This window comes from Schistocerca americana, chromosome 1, assembly GCF_021461395.2.
Source record: "Schistocerca americana isolate TAMUIC-IGC-003095 chromosome 1, iqSchAmer2.1, whole genome shotgun sequence".
Classification (NCBI taxonomy): domain Eukaryota; kingdom Metazoa; phylum Arthropoda; class Insecta; order Orthoptera; family Acrididae; genus Schistocerca; species Schistocerca americana.
Genome location: NC_060119.1, coordinates 843,422,769 through 843,442,301, shown reverse-complemented (window position 1 = coordinate 843,442,301; position 19,533 = coordinate 843,422,769).

The following is a 19,533-nucleotide window of genomic DNA, read 5'->3' as shown; positions in this document are numbered from 1 at the left end:
TCATTCCAGAATAGGTAATGAAACACGTGTTCTTTGATCCACGTGACTGCGTTGGTTTTCGTACGAGTGTAGTAGATATCGTCCGGGGAAAGGAGGGTCTGTGGAGCAATATGCGGCGGTGTCACATGGAGAAATTAGGCCAGGATTTGTCGAACCAGATGTCATATCTCACCCGCCTCTCCACAGCAAAGACCACGAGCATACGTGTCCTTTGTTCTGCAGCTGGTGCAGTCGGGTGAGTCTGCCCTGTTGATCAGGTGAAGTCTTGTGTCCTCTGTTTTCAATCGACCGTTACATACAATATGGACTGAACATGTGTCTATAAGGCCCGTCCTTATCGTCTTCCACACGACCTTCCATCGGACGTGTGGATATTTCGACTCTATGACGTTCGGAGGTCAACCCCTCAACTTCATACGACGCGTTGCCACTACAACGAAGCGAACATAAATAAATTCGACGGGGTGCGAAACGAGATAAGATGGCTTAATGATTTCATGAGGAGGCTCGTCATCCTCTATGGGCAATTCCTCCACAGCTTAAGTTTTGTGTTCATGAATGGGGCCACCGCCCTGTAATGGACATGAACTCGACCCAGTCCCCATCGATTGGGGATGAGAGGGAAGGATCCACAATTGACCTTGAATAACATACCATTGGTGATGTAAGGTCTGAGGTCTGCTAACAAACGTCGAGCAATCGTGGCTGGCATAGGTACGACGTGGGGCAGATGAGGGAGACGAGAAACCAGGTAGGTGTTGACAAAGTGTGTTCGTTGAATGATGTCCATGGCTCGCAACCGTTGGTCGACAATGAGGGTCCTGTCGTGCTGCTGAAGGAGCCGATAGTTAAGAGCCGCTGCGCGGCGTATGGCGCTACTGAATTCGATGTCGAGGCACTCCATTGTGTCACGAAGTCGGAGAGTGGCGGCGCACCCTGGATGGAGTCCGGGTCCAGCATTCATAGTGACCGGTTTTTCGACATGAAGGACGGTACCTGAGGCCGTAACGTGCCTATGTACCCACTCCAGTGCGTCAGAGACATCGTCGCCAATTCGGAGCCCAGCCACCAGATCGTCAGTGTAGGCTGTACATTGGAATTAACTCCATGGAACATCATGCCTGCAATCTTTTGCGAAGCCCGCATAAGAGAGCTTCAAGTGCGAGTGCATAGAGGATTGTCGATAAAAGTCACCCCTGCCGCACCGAACGTGCGATGTAAATAGGGCGCGTGAGGCGTCCGTTGGTTCATTGGTTCAGGACGTTGGAAGTCGCTGTTTGAAGGAGTTGTATGACTCCGGTAATGAAGGGCTGTGGATACCCAATGTTCAGGAAAATGCGCGTCTAGTACAGATGATCGATTCGGTCGATGACCTGGCTAAAGTCTAGGGTGACAGAGTACCTGGTAATCTGTCAGTCTTCTCCAGGGCTATTGTATCACGATATCTACACGAAGCAGTTTGGATATTATTTGGTCCTCCTAACGACGCTAGGTTATATGAGACGACACGTCCGATGGATTCGTGCCGCCTAGAGACAGGTGAATGTTTTCATGTCACAATTAAGATGTGTTAAGGGGCAATAATCGTGAATCCATGTTCCACCTTTCGGTTTCAGGATAGAGATGATCTTTCCTTCAACAAATATAGTGGGACAGCCGGGCCTGACAGATTGATCACCAATGAGGTGCGAGTACATATTGGAACGCTCGACAGAACTCCAAAGGAAGTCCATCGAGCAAGGTGATCTATGGGTCTCGTCTTTACTGATGGCATCAAGTACTTCCTCCTCAGTAAAGTCCGTCTGAAGGCGTCAGCCACGGCGTTACTAAATTTATCTGTTGTGTGACTTCCATCACCATGAGTAGATCAGGGTCTTGAGCCAAGTATAGTGTGGAGCAGTGTTCACAGAAAACTACACTGATATCACGCTGGGTAGAGAAACACCACCTGTTGTGCGCATCAGTAATGTAGACTAGTGCTCGTTGGTGCTGTCGGCGTTCTCTGTTAACATGATACATGGATGGCCTACCCAGCGTAAACCTATCAAGCGTCCATGAGCGAATGACAACAACCTTTGACTGCCGGCGCACGCGCGCCACGATCTGTCCTTTGGCCCTGTTCACCTCTATCTGTTTTCATGATGATGGCGGCATCGAAGTGTAGACACTTCACGCGTTGTAACAGAAGTCAAGTGACCGCAGGTTTCATGCTGCTGCGTCACGACTGTGCGCAATCAGGGTACGCTGGATGATCGATTTTGGTACAAGCAATCCACAACGCTATCGTTGGATATGCTCCTACGCAGCGCACGCATGACTTCCAGATACCCTCATACGCTGGATGATCGATTTTGGTACAAGCAATCTACAACGCTATCGTTGGGTATGCTCCTACGCAGCACACGCATGACTTCCAGATATCCTCAATAGCGAGTCTGCAGTTGGGGGAAGTCAGATGAGCAGTGATAAGCTTCCAGGGGATTCTGCTTCACCACATCTGCTAGCGGCAGAGGGCGACACCGCTTACGCAGGCGATACGGTCCGTAAATGCACAACTCTGCACCTCGTAACAGGGCTTAAGGGGACGAGAGACATATATCCTTTGGAACTAGATGAACAGATCGTGTAATGGGTGAACCCTGAACAATCTCCTTTTAAATAGTCCCAAACAAGAGCCATATGGAGAATGTTATGGGAGCTAGTCCTTTATCGCTAGGATGCTATTAAAGACACCGCCAAAATCGATCTCGTCATGTCAGAGGGGCAAATTCTTCCTTATAAAACCGCACACAGTCTGGGTGGCATTTGGAACCGGATGGAGCATAGAGATTGATACGTTGTATCACCAGCACTGCGAGCGCCATCCCTCTGATGCTGGGGAAGTAAGACATGTCATCAGCATGTAGTCCGTCCTTGAGGAGTATCGTGACACTGCTGCCAGCAGGTGAAGCTTGGGACGTAAATTCAGTATGACCATATATGTCGGTGAACATTGCTGTGCTGACCTATTGAAGAAGGTTATATCAGAGTCAGCTGCGTTTAACATGTCCTGTAACAAATGTAACTTTGGATGACTGCATATGTTTTTTTGACACTGATGGTCGCAAGTCTGTATACCTGAATTACATCTCTTCCGTGGAAGGTCGTCATCAGCTACTATGGTACAAAGGCAACCCATGAGCTGCGGCGCAACCGCCGCTTCCAACTACTGCAATCATTGTCCCTGTGTAGCAGGCTTGTCATTGTCCTACATCGACAGCCCGGCTTCTTCGGTACCGTCAGCCCATGAGATGTGGGTAGGCAATGGTTGGGAATTATCGTCTGTGACGGCATGCTACAGAATCGGAAGTGTATGGAGCAGGGGGATGGCTGCAGAGGTCAGTTCTTGGAATGGAGACATGTCTGGTAGTAGTATGTCACATGCCATAGCCTGTGGGCCCACAGTGTGTTGTATAACTAAGGCTCATGCACTGCGTCCGCAGCTCGTGGTCTAGTGGCTAGCGCTGCTACCTCTGGATCGTGGGGTCCCGTTTTCGATTCTTGGCCGGGTTGGGGATCTTCTCTGCTCGGGGACTGGGTATTTGTGTTGTCCTCATCATTTCATCATCATTCGTGACAATGGCTAGATTGGACTGTGAAACAAATTGGTACTCTGTATGGGCCCTGATGACCGCGCAGTTGGGCGCCCCACAAACCAAATACCATCTCGTGCATTGCTCTCAGCAGCCGCAAGAAGTCCATCTTCTACTTACAATGTTCTCAAGAGACAGTCGTCTGAGGGTGTCCAGCGTCGCTTTTTATGCTTCCAAGGCGCGTGTTGTTTGCAGACATTTGGCTCAGAAGCGGAATGTTGATGGTACATTGCTGTCACATCTCCTTCAGAAAGGAAATCAGAAGTCGGCACAGTCTTAGCATCAAAAGCTGGGGCCAGCAATGACTGCTGTTGAAAGGCATCCGGCTGTTGTTCCACCTCTGGGACGTCGTTGTTTGAAATCTGTCCTTGGTGTGGCGTCGGAAAGTGACGTCTCGGAAGAGAGCGTCTGTCCTTCATCAGGCGAAGTTTTTGACCCAACTGCCGCAGCGTAAGTGAGGGGATCGGTCGTGGTCGTATGATATTGTTGCTAGGCAGCCACTAATGTTGATACATAATGGCATGTGCTTCGTTAGTTCCATCTTGGCTGACTCTGTTAGGGATCGGATATGTTGTAAATGTATTCCACGTTTCGGCTACGTGGTAAAGCACTTTCCCGTATGGTTGTAAGGCAGCAACAATAATGTCAGGTGGCACTTCAAAGGGAAACTCGAAGACGTGCAGAGAATGCAATCTGAGTCCCGCGTGATCGACGATGACCAGTCCTTTGTGTCCATGAGCGCGTTTAAACTTGAGGCCGCTGGCATATCTCGAACTATATCATGACAGATGGTGTCGCTTATAATTTTGACATGTACGACGCTACTGATGATTGAAAGGTGGATGCCTAAGATGTCCTTTGGATGGAATTTAACTTCGTTTTGAAGGAAGCACTCGGTATCAAATGCTTTTGCTCGTGCATAATTCGACTGAAAACCCAACTTGACCTTAAATCTTCGATACGTCATGGCGTATCTATCGACAGTCGTAGAGGCGAAGATGTAAACAGAATGATTGCGCTCGCGTACACTGCGGACGGGACGCACACAAGACCTTTTCTCGTTGATCCTGCCGATGATAGACTGATTTTGGCCACCCCGACACGCTTCCCATCTGGAGTAAATTCCCGTGTGCCGCTCACCACTGATGTTGTGACGCCGTTTATTTTTCCTGTTGCTCGCAGACTCACTGTTTCCCGCTAGGGGACGAACTCTGTTATTCAGCATTGAAATAGCCATACGCCCATCGAGACGTATCTATACCGTTACAAGTGTGGTGTCCGCTCTTTCAGAGATCGTAAAAATTCCGAGCTGGTTGAAGGGCTACACCCATAATGCTCCAAATGTTCTCTATTGGAGAGAGATCCAGTGACCTTGCTGCCCAAGGTAGGGTTTGGCGACCGTGAAGACAAATAGCAGAAACTCCCGCCATGTGCAGGCGGACACTATATGTTGGAATGGTAAGCCCAGAACAGTTTGTCATGAAGGGCAACAAAACAGAGTACACAATATGATCGACACACGGTTGTGGTGCAAGGGTTGCATGGATGACAGTGATGATAAGAAGTGGCACCCCAGATCATCACACCTGGTTTCGGGCCATATTGTGTGCGGTAGTCAGGTTGGCGTCCCACCATTATCTGACACATCTCCAGGCACGTCTTTGCTGGTCATTGGGGCTCAGTTCGAAGTGTAATTCATCACTGAAGACAATTCTACTCCAGTCAATGGTATTAACGACCGAAGATGTTTCGTAGGTGCCCTAGAAAGCTGTGCGATACCAACCTAGCTGTCGCCTGCCAGGATTTTTAATTGTAATAGTGGAAGAATCGCATGGAGTTGGACAGATGCGTGCCGCCTTGCAAACAGTGGCAGACGGCAGAATTATCGGACGTGACCAGTCGCAAGAGATCAAACAAAGTGCCTCGGTCTTTTTACACCCACTGTGGGGGAATGGGGCTGGCATTGCTTATGTCGCTTTTAGCCAGAGGAGCCCTTGGCAGCTCACATACACGAGTGCTCTGGTGCAGCAGAGGAGTCTCCATCGGTGCAGTGGGAATCACTGTGCACAGTACGAAACCTATTGTTTTGCATGTCTTTAGGAGGTCACTGTACTGTGCAATATTTGTTTAAATACAGACGTAATTATTCGCATACTATCCCAGTTGTTATCTCGCAGCAGTACTGAAATTCAAAGTAGCGGTGACGGTAGCTGCAAACTGGTAGTGATGATTGGAAAATGGTAGGTGGCTTAGTGCAGCCGTCGCGAATGGAGCATATAACTTTCTCTATAGAAGAATTCCAGTCACTGTTTTTTACAAATATAATCAGATAGCGTTAGCGACGCTCATAGTTACGTCACACACTGAAAGTGTGAGGGGTCGAGTGGGAGAGTAAATTCGCGTTAAGCAGAATATAGGCCTGCTGTGTGTTTCTTGATATAGTGTGCCTACCGGAAAAATGGCTGTGTTGCGGAATACTGTATTACAAAACACCGAAAAAACTTTTACGAATTGCCTAAAAATTGTAAATAGTGTCATATGTTGGTGTGGTCGCAGGGTATTCACTATACTGTTAGTTGTTACACATTTAAAGGCTCTGTATTTAAGTGCATCTTCTTGAAACAACAGATATTTGCGGAATACTCAGAGAAAATCGAAAAAATTTTAATGAATTCCCCATAAACTGTAAATAGCGTTATATATCGACGGTGATAGTTTTAAACATTTAAAGCCTTGGATTTTACATGTGTTTCCTGAAAATCGACAACATAGCAGCGAAATCCGTATTTTATGTATCTCTTCTCAACAAATAGATAAAAATCAGTCGCGAAACCCGTATTTACATGTGTCTTCCCTAAAAGAGGAGGGGATAGAAGTAAAACACATATTTACATGTATGTTTTAGGAAAGTGGGAGGAAAATCAGAAAATAACAGTGAAATGTTCGTCTTCTTAAAATATTTTTAAGATTGGCCACAAAACCGTAGACAGCCTCTTATGTTGCAGAAAATAGCGCTGGGTGTGATACTCTTCTCAACATTTGTGATAACTAGGTCAATACCACTGGGTTCCATACCAGGCAGGAAATTCGCAGTATCACGCGCCTGTATTTACTGATGCCGCTGATGTTTGTTGCTCGAGCGAGGTATTCATTCAGAATGCCAATCGCAGGAAGAGTAGAACTCTAAGCAGTGATGTGGGCAGTGCTGGGGGAATAACCAGAAGTAGCACGGATGACCACACTACAACAGTGGGGGAGGCGCCATTTTTTTGCGTTAAAAGGTACCATTGTTAAAATGTCTGTCTGGTTTCGGGCGGCTAGCGGAAATGGTAAAGACTGCCAGTCTTGCTTGCGAGAATAAGGCGGAGCTCACCAACTGCAGCATCCTCGATAGAACCGACTGTGGTCCTTTGGTGCAGAGCCGAGTGGAGGGTCTGAATCAGAGACTCAGGCGGTTCTGTGACCGTTTAGGCTGCAGATTACTTGACGCGCCATCGGGTGGTGGTTTCCGAGTTCCGCTTAATAGGTCAGGAGTCCACTACACACAGGAGGCGGCTACACGGATGGCGGGGGCTGTGTGGAAGGGACTGGGCGATTCTTTTTAGCTTAGGGGGTCTTAGGGAACCACAGAAGGGGCGTTCGTCAGAAAGTGGGCAGGTAAAACACAGTAAGGTAGTTGTAGAAACAATTGGTATTGTAGTTGTAAATTGTCGTAGCTGTGTTGGGAAAGAAACAGAGCTCCAAGCCCTAATAGAAAACACTGAAGCTCAAATAGTTTTTAGGTACAGAGAGCTGGCTAAAGACGGAAATAAGTTCAGCCGAAATTTTTTCAAACGATCTAACAGTGTTCAGAAAGGATAGATTAAATACAGTTGGTGGTGGAGTATTTATTGCTGTCAGAGGTAGTTTGCCTTGTGGCGAAATTGAAGTAGATAGTTCATGTGAAATGGTATGAGTAGAGGTTATACCTGACAATCTGACTAAACTATTGATTTGATCGCTTTACCGACCGCCCGACTCAGAAGACATAGTTGTTGAACAGTTCAAAGAAAACTTGAGTTTAATTTCAAATAAGTACCCCGCTCATACAATTATAGTCGGTGGTGACTTCAATCTACCCTCGATATGCTGGAAAAATTAAACGTTTAAAGCCGGCGGCAGGCATAAAACATCATCCGAAATTGTACTGAATGCTTTCACAGAAAATTATTCTGAACAATTAGTTCATGAGTCCACACGAAGCGGAAATGGTTGCGAAAGCATACTTGATCTTTTAGCAACAAATAATCCTGGACAAATAGTGAGTGTTGTGACGAATACAGGAATTAGCGACCACAAGGCAGTTGTTGCTAGGCTGAATACCGTAACACCTACAACCATCAAAAAGAAACGCAAATTAAATCTATTTAAAAAAGCTGATAATAATGCTCTTAATGCCTTTTTAAGAGACAGTCTTCACTCCTTCCGATCTGATCATGTAAGTGTAGGAAAGTTGTGGAATGTTTTCAAAGAGACAGTATCAACAGCAGTTGAGAGATATATACCACATAAATTAATAAGTGATGGTACTGATCCCCCATGGTACACAAAACGGGTCAGATCGTTGTTGCAGAAGCAACTAAAAAAGCATGCCATATTTAAAAGAACGCAAAATCCCCAAGACTGGCAAAGTTTTATAGAAGTTCGAAATATGGCGCGTACTCTTTCAATGCGGGATGCTTTTAATAATTTCCACAACTAAATTCTGTCTCTAAATCTGGCAGAAAACCCAAAGAGATTTTGGTCATACATAAAGCACACCAGTGGCAAGACACAATCAATACCTTCACTGCGCGATAACAACGGTTAAGTCACTGATGACAGTGCCACTAAAGCAGAGTTCTTAAACACGGTTTCAGAAACTCCTTAACCAAAGAAGACGAAGTAAATATTCGTGAATTCCAATCAAGAACAACTGCCAAGATGAGAAACATAGTAGATATCCTCGGTGTAACAAAGCAGCTTAAATCGCTTAGTAAAGGCAAAGCCTCCGGTCCAGATTGTATACCAGTCAGGTTCCTCTCAGAGTATAATAAAATAGCTCCATATTTAGAATTTATATACAACCAGTCGCTCACAGAAAGATACGTACCTTAAGACTGAAAAATTGCTCAAGTCACACCAATACCCAAAGACGGAAGTAGGAATAATCCGCTGAATTACAGACCTATATCACTAACGTCGATTTGCAGTAAGGTTTTAGAACATATACTGTATTTGAACACTATGAAATACCTCGAAGAAAACGATTTATTGACATGTAGTAAGCACGGATTCAGAAAATATCGTTCTTGTGAAACACAACTAGCTCTTTATAGTCATGAACTAATAAGTGCTATCGACAGGGATGTCAAATTTATACCATATTTTTAGATTTCTAGAAGATTTTCGACACCGTTCCTCACAAGCGTCTTCTAATCAAACTGCCTGCCTACGGACTATCGCCTCAGTTGTGCGATTGGATTCCTGATTCCCTGTCAGAAAGGTCACAGTTCGTAGTAATAGACGGAAAGTCATCGAGTAAAACAGAAGTAATATCCGGCGTTCCCCAAGGAAGTGTTATAGGCCCTCTATTGTTTCTGATCTATATTAACGACATAGGAGACAATCTGAGTAGCAGTCTTAGATTGTTTGCAGATGATGCTGTCATTTACCGTCTTGTAAAGTCATCAGATGCTCAAGACTACTTGCAAAATGATTTAGATAAGATATCTGTATGGTGCGAAAAGTCGCAATTGACTCTGAATAAAGTGCGAAGTTATTCAGATGAGTACTAAAAGAAATCAGCTAAATTTCGATTACGCGATAAGTCACACAAATTTGAGGGCTGCAAATTCAACTAAATATTTAGGGACTACAACTGCAAATAACCTAAATTGGAACGATCAGATAGATAATATTGTGGGTAGAGCAAACCAAAGACTGCTATTCATTGGCAGAACCCTTAGAAGGTGAAACAGGTCTATTAAAGAGACTGCTTACACCAAGCTTGTCCGCCCTACTCTGGAGTATTGCTGTGCGGTGTGGGATCCGCATCAGGTGGGATTGACGGATGACATCGAAAAAATACAAAGAAGGGCAGCTCGTTTTGTATTTTCGCGAAATAGGGGAGATAGTGTCACAGACATGATACGTGAATTGGAGTGGCAATCATTAAAACAAAGGCGTTTTTCGTTGCGACGGGATCTTCTCACGAAATTTCAATCACCAGTTTTCTCCTCCGATTGCGAAAAAATTCTGTTGGCACTCACCTACATAGGGAGAAATGATCATCACGATAAAATAAGAGAAATCAAGGCTCCCACAGAAAAATTTTAGTGCTCGTTTTTCCCGCGTACCGTTCGAGAGTGGAACGGTAGAGAGACAGTTTGAAGGTGGTTCATTGAACCCTCTCCCAGGCACTTTATTGTGAATAGCAGAGTAATCACGTAGATGTAGATGTAGAAAATGATAGTTATCACTCTACGCTAAAAGCATATTATCATTAACTAACACCTCGTTAAACAGGAATTCAAGTTCCCATCTAGGCCACCATAAATTACGGTAATTATCTTGACAGTTAGTGACAATTGTCATTATTATGGCAGGAATTGTCCATTAATTATGTCATAAATAAACAAAACATGGACTAGGGAAACTGACTGATTTGTTTACTTAAGAGAACAAGGGACTCCATTAAAGTAGAGTTTCCATATGCCCACTACTCGATAACAGTTTTGAAATGGTCAACAAGCAAATATCCTGATAAATATTTCAGTCTCCTGATCACCTTTAATGACATAAAAACTGGTTTCTGCAAAGGTTACGTCGGTTCAGCGTTATCCATTCTACTTTCATACATCAGTGTTTCCATTTTAATTAGGACACTATTTCTTTTTTAACTGTGTACTGTTTACATAGGAACATGTACTCATTAGACCTTAGACAATTAATAGTAGTGCTTGCGTAATGATACTCGACTAAGGAACAGCTTCAGAGTGTCAAATGAAAAAGCGCAACCAAGGACGGTGTAATGGCACATTTTAGAATGTATTGTTCCATGTGCTGGTCGCTTCGCAAGTTAATGTGACAATTCCGCAACATCCTTTCGTCCAAGAGTGATAGTTCTGCAAGGATCGCAGGAGAGCTTCCGTGAAGTTTGGAAGGTAGGAGACGGAGTACTGGCAGAAGTAAAGCTGTGAGGACGCTGGGTGAGTCGTGCTTGGGTAGATCGGAAGGTAAAGTATTTGCCTGCAAAAGGCAAAGGTCCCGAGTTTGAGTCTAGGTCCTGCACACAGTTTTAATCTGCCAGGAAATTTGAATACTTCATATTCCTCGAAGGAATAGGCAAACAGCAGCAAAAGTTCCGTGATTTGGATATTTTTTATTAGAAAAATTCCTTCTCTCTTGATATTATCGCCGATGTGACGTTAAATACGAAAGTTGCGTTCTCCATTTCAGTTACGAAATCGATGCGAGCGGACACTTCGAGCATCTTCTCCTTTGCCCTCACATCTCGGCTACACAAAGTCCTGTCAGTGACCTCAAACAACTAGTAGCTCATGTTCGATAAAGCTGCTCAAATGTGACGAATAGCTGACAGGGCACAATAAATCTTAGGAGTTAAAACTAGCAACATATTGGAGTGTGTATTGCGTATTTAACTGGGGACCTAGAAATGACGGAGAGGCTTCGTCCCGCCGTTGCCCTCAGTGGTTCACAATCGCACAACGGGCCACAGCAGTCCACCCACCTCACCGCCGTCCCACACCAAACCCAGGGCTATTGTGCGGTTCGGCCCGCAGTGGGCCTCCCATCCCCCGGGAACGTTTCATACAAGAGAAGTGTAACCCCAATGTTCACGTGGAGACAGTGTTTGTGCAGCAATCGCCGAAATAGTGTAACTGAGGCGGAATAAGGGGAACTAGCCCCTATCCGCCGAGGCAGGGGGGAACCACCTTAAAAACCCTCCACAGGCTGGCCGGCACACCGGACCTCGACGCTAATCCGCCGGGTGGATTCGTGCCGGGGACCGGTACGCATTCCGCCTCGGGAAGCAGCGCGTTAGACCGCGCGACTAGCCGGGCGGGCTACATACTTGGGTACTTAACGTCCCACGATGAATGCTCCCCACTCCCGCGCGTGACACATTAGCGACAGAACGGATGTGCTTCTTACCAACATGAAAACCTCTGCACGTGAGATTTCGCCCAGCGAGGCTTTTACGTGAACACCCTGAAAGTGGTGTGCAGATACACATTGTAAAATACAACGCTTCATTACCCTCTTTCCGTAGACGAGGTCAAAAACAGACACTAATGCGGTGACGCTTCCACACGAATATAGCAGCCCCATCGAACTGTGCTGCTGGAAGAATTGTTTAAGCCCTTAGCATTTTCTAGCACAATTTCAATCTCATTAGTAAACCTTAATTTTTTTAAATTTCTTTCTTCTGAATTTTAATTTATTTTCCGAATTTGTAGTTTATTTCGATTACTTTGTTCTATGCAAAGACTGAATTACATGGGGGATAAGCTGCAACAAACTTTCACTTCCTTCTCAACTACTGTCTTCGGCTAAGGAATTTTTTCTGAGAAAAAGAAATACGTTAGTATGGAATGTAAATCAAATTATTTGTCTGGATTATAATCTTATATTCAAGTGAAATGTCGAAAATAAGCTGTAAACAAAATAGAAGGGAAAACAGAAACTTTTCGTATGTGTTCTTAAAATAGAGTGCTGAAGTTTACACGAATGCTGATGTTATTCGATCGTAGGTAGGACGTATTATTAATGAAGAAGTACTGACCCCAATCAGAGAGGAAAAAATTATGTTAATTCTCGACTAAGGGAAGGGAAAGGTTGATAGGAATCACCTGTAAACATGAAAGAAAAGCTGATTTGAATGTAGAGTATGAGAAGTAAAAGTTATAGTGGGAGGCGAAAGCTTGACTATAGTAAACAGTTTCCGATGGTTCTAAGTTGCAACCATTGTGTAGAGACTTGCAGAGGATGACAGCTATCATGTAGAGCTACATCAAACCAGTCTTCGGACTGAATATCACAACAACAACAAGAAAATATGTCCATCGCTAATACGTGGCCGGCAAGTGGGAATGAGCTGAGCCGGCCGAAGTGGCCGTGCGGTTAAAGGCGCTGCAGTCTGGAACCGCAAGACCGCTACGGTCGCAGGTTCGAATCCTGCCTCGGGCATGGATGTTTGTGATGTCCTTAGGTTAGTTAGGTTTAACTAGTTCTAAGTTCTAGGGGACTAATGACCTCAGCAGTTGAGTCCCATAGTGCTCAGAGCCATTTGAACCATTTTTTGAATGAGCTGATTACCATCTAATGTACCAACATCTTGCGTTAAGTTCCAAAATTTTTTTCGAATGTTCGTTGGTTATGTGACACTTGCTGGTGTTCCGTTTGTCGGATGGGGCATTAAACTGCTGCGTTTCGCTTTGCGCTTATATCACGCTTCATACTGCGCCTTAGTTTCACTACCACAGTCATCCATCTCTGCATTACAGAACACAAACGTTCATTACAGACATCCATGTGAATCAGGGACGTACTTTATGTAACTCGCTGCTGAAGGTAGGTTAAGAATCCTGTCTCAGCTTTTCAGCAAAACATCAGACAGGCAGGTGTGACAGCAGCGCTATTCTCTGGAACGTTGGTCTTTTGTGGATACCACGCTGGTATAGTGCAGCGTGGAAGGTCAGTTCCTAGAAAGGCACTTTTCATTACATTTTCAAGTATCCGGCTTACCTGCGACGTGAAAGGCAGCGATATAATTAACCGTGTGGCATGAAAGAGTAGGTCTGAATGTTGTTACTACCCCTGTGAAACAAAAGTACGCTGAGAGGGAGAAGTTGCGTTTAATTATTCGCCGTGGAATATAAGGGCGGAAGATTGAGAGCTTCATTTGTGAGCGTAGGTCTTCCCGGCTTCCGTTCCTTTTTGTAGTTGGCAGCGCGCAGTACTAATGGCCAGTGATAAATAGCGGCCCTGGCATTCTTCGCATAGTGCAGCGTTTTGTGATGTAGCGCGCTCAACTTGGCCGGGAATGCTGCGACAGTTTGAAACAGCGATAAATTGAAATGCTTTCGGGACTCGGCAACATTGTTGGAAAACTACCTTGCCTTTGTTCCTCGCGTCCACAATATTTACACGGCAGGGTTGCTTTGAGGACGTGTTCCCTCGGTGCGGCACTACCCTTGCTGATTGCCCGTTTTAAACCTCCCTCTCAATTTTTTGAAAAATTCTCTTGAGACGGCAGCACCACGCATCAGTTGCCTCTACTGTACTGTTCTGTACGTTAGACTGCAATCGACAATTCACTAATATCTTGCAGCAAAGCAAATTTCAGCGTTCGCTTTGTTTTTATTAACCTTGGTTATACTTTCGTACGCAGCGATAAATCTTACGCTGGGAAATAAGTGTGTGGTTTGCTAAAAAGTAAGGCTCAGTTTTCAGTTTTAGTCTACGCTTAGCATGAAATTTTCTCACACTCTTTGTTGTTTCTAGCACAACTGCTTTTGCGTCAACTTCCACATTTATTCCTGCGCTAGAAATGTTGAGCAGTGGTGTGCGAACACGTGAGTTATACGTCACTGTCTCTTTACTGGTTCCATCAGCTTAGCGTATTTGCTTTTGTCTTTCGTTGTTGCTCAGAACCGCCAAGCCAATAAGCCATACGCTGCGGCCAAATTTATCTGGGAGCACTGGGTCAGACCTGTTTGCTCGTGTTCTATCTTTTAAATCCGATAGACACCAACACAAGGACCACTGCCTATTTGCCAGCACACTTTGAGATATGTATTTGTAATAACGTTTGCTACTGCAGAAATCAAGCGATGTTTCAGTGCTAGCTCCTGACAAACTTTTTTTGCACATTCCCCTCCATCGTTACCACTGGTACGACTGGTACGGTTAAAATTTTGGCAGTGTTTAACATTTGGTGAAATGTCAGCGTACTACGTTTCTTTTAAATTTTTCACTTCTGCGTAACTAAATTCACAATCCCTTCAGCTACAATGGTAGATTGTAAGATTTTATAGCGCTACTGCCATTGGTTCATCATATTATTATTGAAATTTGTTATTTCGACAGTAATTTGAAGTTCTAATAGAAACATTATGAAATGGAAACCCACACAGAACTGAATGTACAGGGTGGTCCATTGATTGGGACCGGGCCAAATATCTCACGAAATAAGCGTCAAACGAAAAAACTACAAAGAACGAAACTCGTCTAGCTTGAAGGGGGAAACCAGAAGGCGCTATGGTTGGCCCTCTAAATGGCGCTGCAATAGCTCAAACGGATATCAACTGCGTTTTTTTAAAAATAGGATCCCTCGTTTTTATTACATATTCGTGCAGTACGTAAAGAAATATGAATGTTTTAGTTGGACCACTTTTTTCGCTTTGTGATAGATGGCGCTGTAATAGTCACAAACATATGGATCACAATTTTAGACGATCCGTTGGTAACAGGTAGGTTTTTTAAATGAAAATACAGAACGTAGGTACGTTTGAACATTTTATTTCGGTTGTTCCAATGTGGTACATGTACATTTGTGACTTATCATTTCTGAGAACGCATGCTGTTACAGCGTGATTAACTGTAAATACCACATGCAATAAATGCTCGAAATGATGTCCGTCAACTTCAATGCATTTGGTAATACGTGTAACGACATTGCTCTCAATAGCGAGTAGTTCGCCTTCCGTAATGTTCGCACGTGCATTGACAATACGCTGACGCATGTTGTCAGGCGTTGTCAGTGGATCACAATAGCAAATATCCTTCAACTTTCCCCACAGAAAGAAATCCGGGGACGTCAGATCCGCTGAACCTGCGGGCCATGGTATGGTGCTTCGACGACCAATCCACCTGTCATCAAATATGCTATTCACTACCGCTTCAACCGCACGCGAGCTATGCGCCGGACATCCACCATGTTGGAAGTACATCGCCATTCTGTCATGCAGTGAAACATCTTGTAGTAACACCGGTAGAACATTGCGTAGGAAATCAGCATACATTGCACCATTTAGATTGCCATCGATAAATTGGGTGCCAATTATCCTTCCTCCCATAACGCCGCACCATACATTAACCCGCCAAGGTCGTTGATATATTTTCATTTAAAAAACCTACCTGTTACCAACGGATCGTCTAAAATTGTGATCCATATGTTTGTGACTATTACAGCGCCATCTATCACAAAGCGAAAAAGTGGTCCAACTAAAACATTCATATTTCTTTACGCACTGTACGAATATGTAATAAAAATGGGGGTTCCTATTTAAAAAAAAAACGCAATTGATATCCGTTTGACCTATGGCAGCGCCATCTATCGGACCAACCATAGCGCCATCTGGTTTCCCCCTTCAAGCTAGACGAGTTTCGTTGTTTGAAGTTTTTTCATTTGATGCTTATTTCGTGAGATATTTGACCCGGTCACTATCAGTGGACCACGCTGTATAAAAGAACATCCGTAATGGAAATACGAAAAGACCCTACGCCATATGAAATATATCACAACGAATGATCTTTCTGAAGTCATCAGTTTCAAATATTATTTATGTTCTGCACGCTACTGATCAAAAATTCGTAAATAAGATAGACAAAGAGCTCTTACAAACGTTAATCTAAGGGTATGTTAGACAAACATTTCTCTAACAAGTGCAACTGTTGTTGAAACAAATTCGTGTGTAAACAGTTGTTATAGCTGCAAAACCAAAACCGTCACCATTAACGACAACGTGAGTAATTGCTTCTATGGTTATTCAATGCTTCCTTTATCAGCCTATCCATGCTACATCGTGGCAACATGTACTTTTTCCTTCCTTTTTAGAGGTTCACGCGACATTTAATTTTGAAAATAAGAACATGAAGTATGTATGTTTTAACAGTTCATGATTGTTTTCAAAACCGTACGTGTACCAGTCCCCCATGAGCCAAATTAATCTCAACATTCTTTGAATGTATATGAGGGTGAGAAAAAAATTTACAAATGCACTGACAAAACAGTCGCCATTAGCGACAGTGTACATTTTGCGTCAATGGATATTCAATACATTCTTGTCGATAGGTTAATACCCCAGTAAATGTTTCGTCTGGGAGTGACCGTACTTATTTATGATGATGTGGTGGAACACCACCCTGCTCGAAAGGTGGACAACGACGTATTAATGATGAAGACATGTACTATCTGATGAAATATATCCGGGCACCCCTATGTAATGCAGAACCGATCACTAAAAGACATGAGAGGAGTACCCGCTGGTATAAAAGAAGGTGAGGAGTAACGGCTAAATGCGCCAACGATGTCTGCCAGCGACGAAAATAGAACCATCTCCATTACAGTGAACAGCAGAAGACAACGTGCGCGCGTTTGTAAGCGCTCCGGGACGAACACGCTCTAAGGTGGACTGCAACTGCTGTGTTCGGATGCAGGCTGAGTTGGCATTCCTTCGCTCCCAGCTTCAGGCAGCGTTGGCTTCGGTCACACAGCTTGAGGCTGTTGCCAATGGGCATCACTGTGGGGGTCCGGATGGGGGTTTGTCGGGGACGGCCAGCTCGTCCCACGCATCCCCTGATCGGACTACGACTGTGGTTGCCCGGGATACTGCCCGCATTGAGGCTGATCCCTCACCTGTGGTAGAGTGGGAGGTCGTCTCAAGGTGTGGCAGGGGGCGAAAGACATTCCGGAGGGTTGAACGGAAAGCCTCTCCAGTTTGTCTGACGAACCGGTTTCAGGCTCTGTCTCAGGCTGATACTGATCTTCGGCCTGACATGGCTGCTTGTCCTGTTCCAGAGGTTGCCCCTCAGTCTGCAAGATCCGGGCAGTCGCAGAGGGTGGGCTTACTGGTAGTTGGGAGCTCCAACGTCAGGCGCGTAATGGGGCCCCTTAGGGAAATGGCAGCAAGAGAGGGGAAGAAAACCAATGTGCACTCCGTGTGCATACCGGGGGGAGTCATTCCAGATGTGGAAAGGGTCCTTCCGGATGCCATGAAGGGTACAGGGTGCACCCATCTGCAGGTGGTCGCTCATGTCGGCACCAATGATGTGTGTCGCTATGGATCCTCTCTGGCTTCCGGCGGCTATCTGATTTGGTGAAGACTGCCAGTCTCGCTAGCGGGATGAAAACAGAGCTCACCATCTGCAGCATCGTCGACAGGACTGACTGCGGACCTTTGGTACAGAGCCGAGTTGAGGGTCTGAATCAGAGGCTGAGACGGTTCTGCGACCGTGTGGGCTGCAGATTCCTCGACTTGCGCCATAGGGTGGTGGGGTTTCGGGTTCCGCTGGATAGATCAGGAGTCCACTACACGCAACAAGAGGCTACACGGGTAGCAGGGGTTGTGTGGCGTGGGCTGGGCGGTTTTTTAGGTTAGATGGCCTTGGGCAAGTACAGAAAGGGCAACAGCCTCAACGGGTGCGGGGCAAAGTCAGGACATGCGGGGACCAAGCAGCAATCGGTATTGTAATTGTCAACTGTCGAAGCTGCGTTGGTAAAGTACCAGAACTTCAAGCGCTGATAGAAAGCACCGAAGCTGAAATCGTTATAGGTACAGAAAGCTGGCTTAAGCCAGAGATAAATTCTGCCGAAATTTTTACAAAGGTACAGACGGTGTTTAGAAAGGATAGATTGCATGCAACCGGTGGTGGAGTGTTCGTCGCTGTTAGTAGTAGTTTATCCTGTAGTGAAGTAGAAGTGGATAGTTCCTGTGAATTATTATGGGTGGAGGTTACACTCAACAACCGAACTAGGTTAATAATTGGCTCCTTTTACCGACCTCCCGACTCAGCAGCATTAGTGGCAGAACAACTGAGAGAAAATTTGGAATACATTTCACATAAATTTTCTCAGCATGTTATAGTCTTAGGTGGAGATTTCAATTTACCAGATATAGACTGGGACACTCAGATGTTTAGGACGGGTGGTAGGGACAAAGCATCGAGTGACATTATACTGAGTGCACTATCCGAAAATTACCTCGAGCAATTAAACAGAGAACCGACTCGTGAAGATAACATCTTGGACCTACTGATAACAAACAGACCCGAACTTTTCGACTCTGTATGTACAGAACAGGGAATCAGTGATCATAAGGCCGTTGCAGCATCCCTGAATATGGAAGTTAATAGGAATATAAAAAAAGGGAGGAAGGTTTATCTGTTTAGCAAGAGTAATAGAAGGCAGATTTCAGACTACCTAACAGATCAAAACGAAAATTTCTGTTCCGACACTGACAATGTTGAGTGTTTATGGAAAAAATTCAAGGCAATCGTAAAATGCGTTTTAGACAGGTACGTGCCGAGTAAAACTGTGAGGGACGGGAAAAACCCACCGTGGTACAACAACAAAGTTAGGAAACTACTGCGAAAGCAAAGAGAGCTCCACTCCAAGTTTAAACGCAGCCAAAACCTCTCAGACAAACAGAAGCTAAACGATGTCAAAGTTAGCGTAAGGAGGGCTATGCGTGAAGCGTTCAGTGAATTCGAAAGTAAAATTCTATGTACCGACTTGACAGAAAATCCTAGGAAGTTCTGGTCTTACGTTAAATCAGTAAGTGGCTCGAAACAGCATATCCAGACACTACGGGATGATGATGGCATTGAAGCAGAGGATGACACGCGTAAAGCTGAAATACTAAACACCTTTTTCCAAAGCTGTTTCACAGAGGAAGACCGCACTGCAGTTCCTTCTCTAAATCCTCGCACAAACGAAAAAATGGCTGACATCGAAATAAGTGTCCAAGGAATAGAAAAGCAACTGGAATCACTCAGTAGAGGAAAGGCCACTGGACCTGACGGGATACCAATTCGATTCTACACAGAGTACGCGAAAGAACTTGCCCCCCTTCTA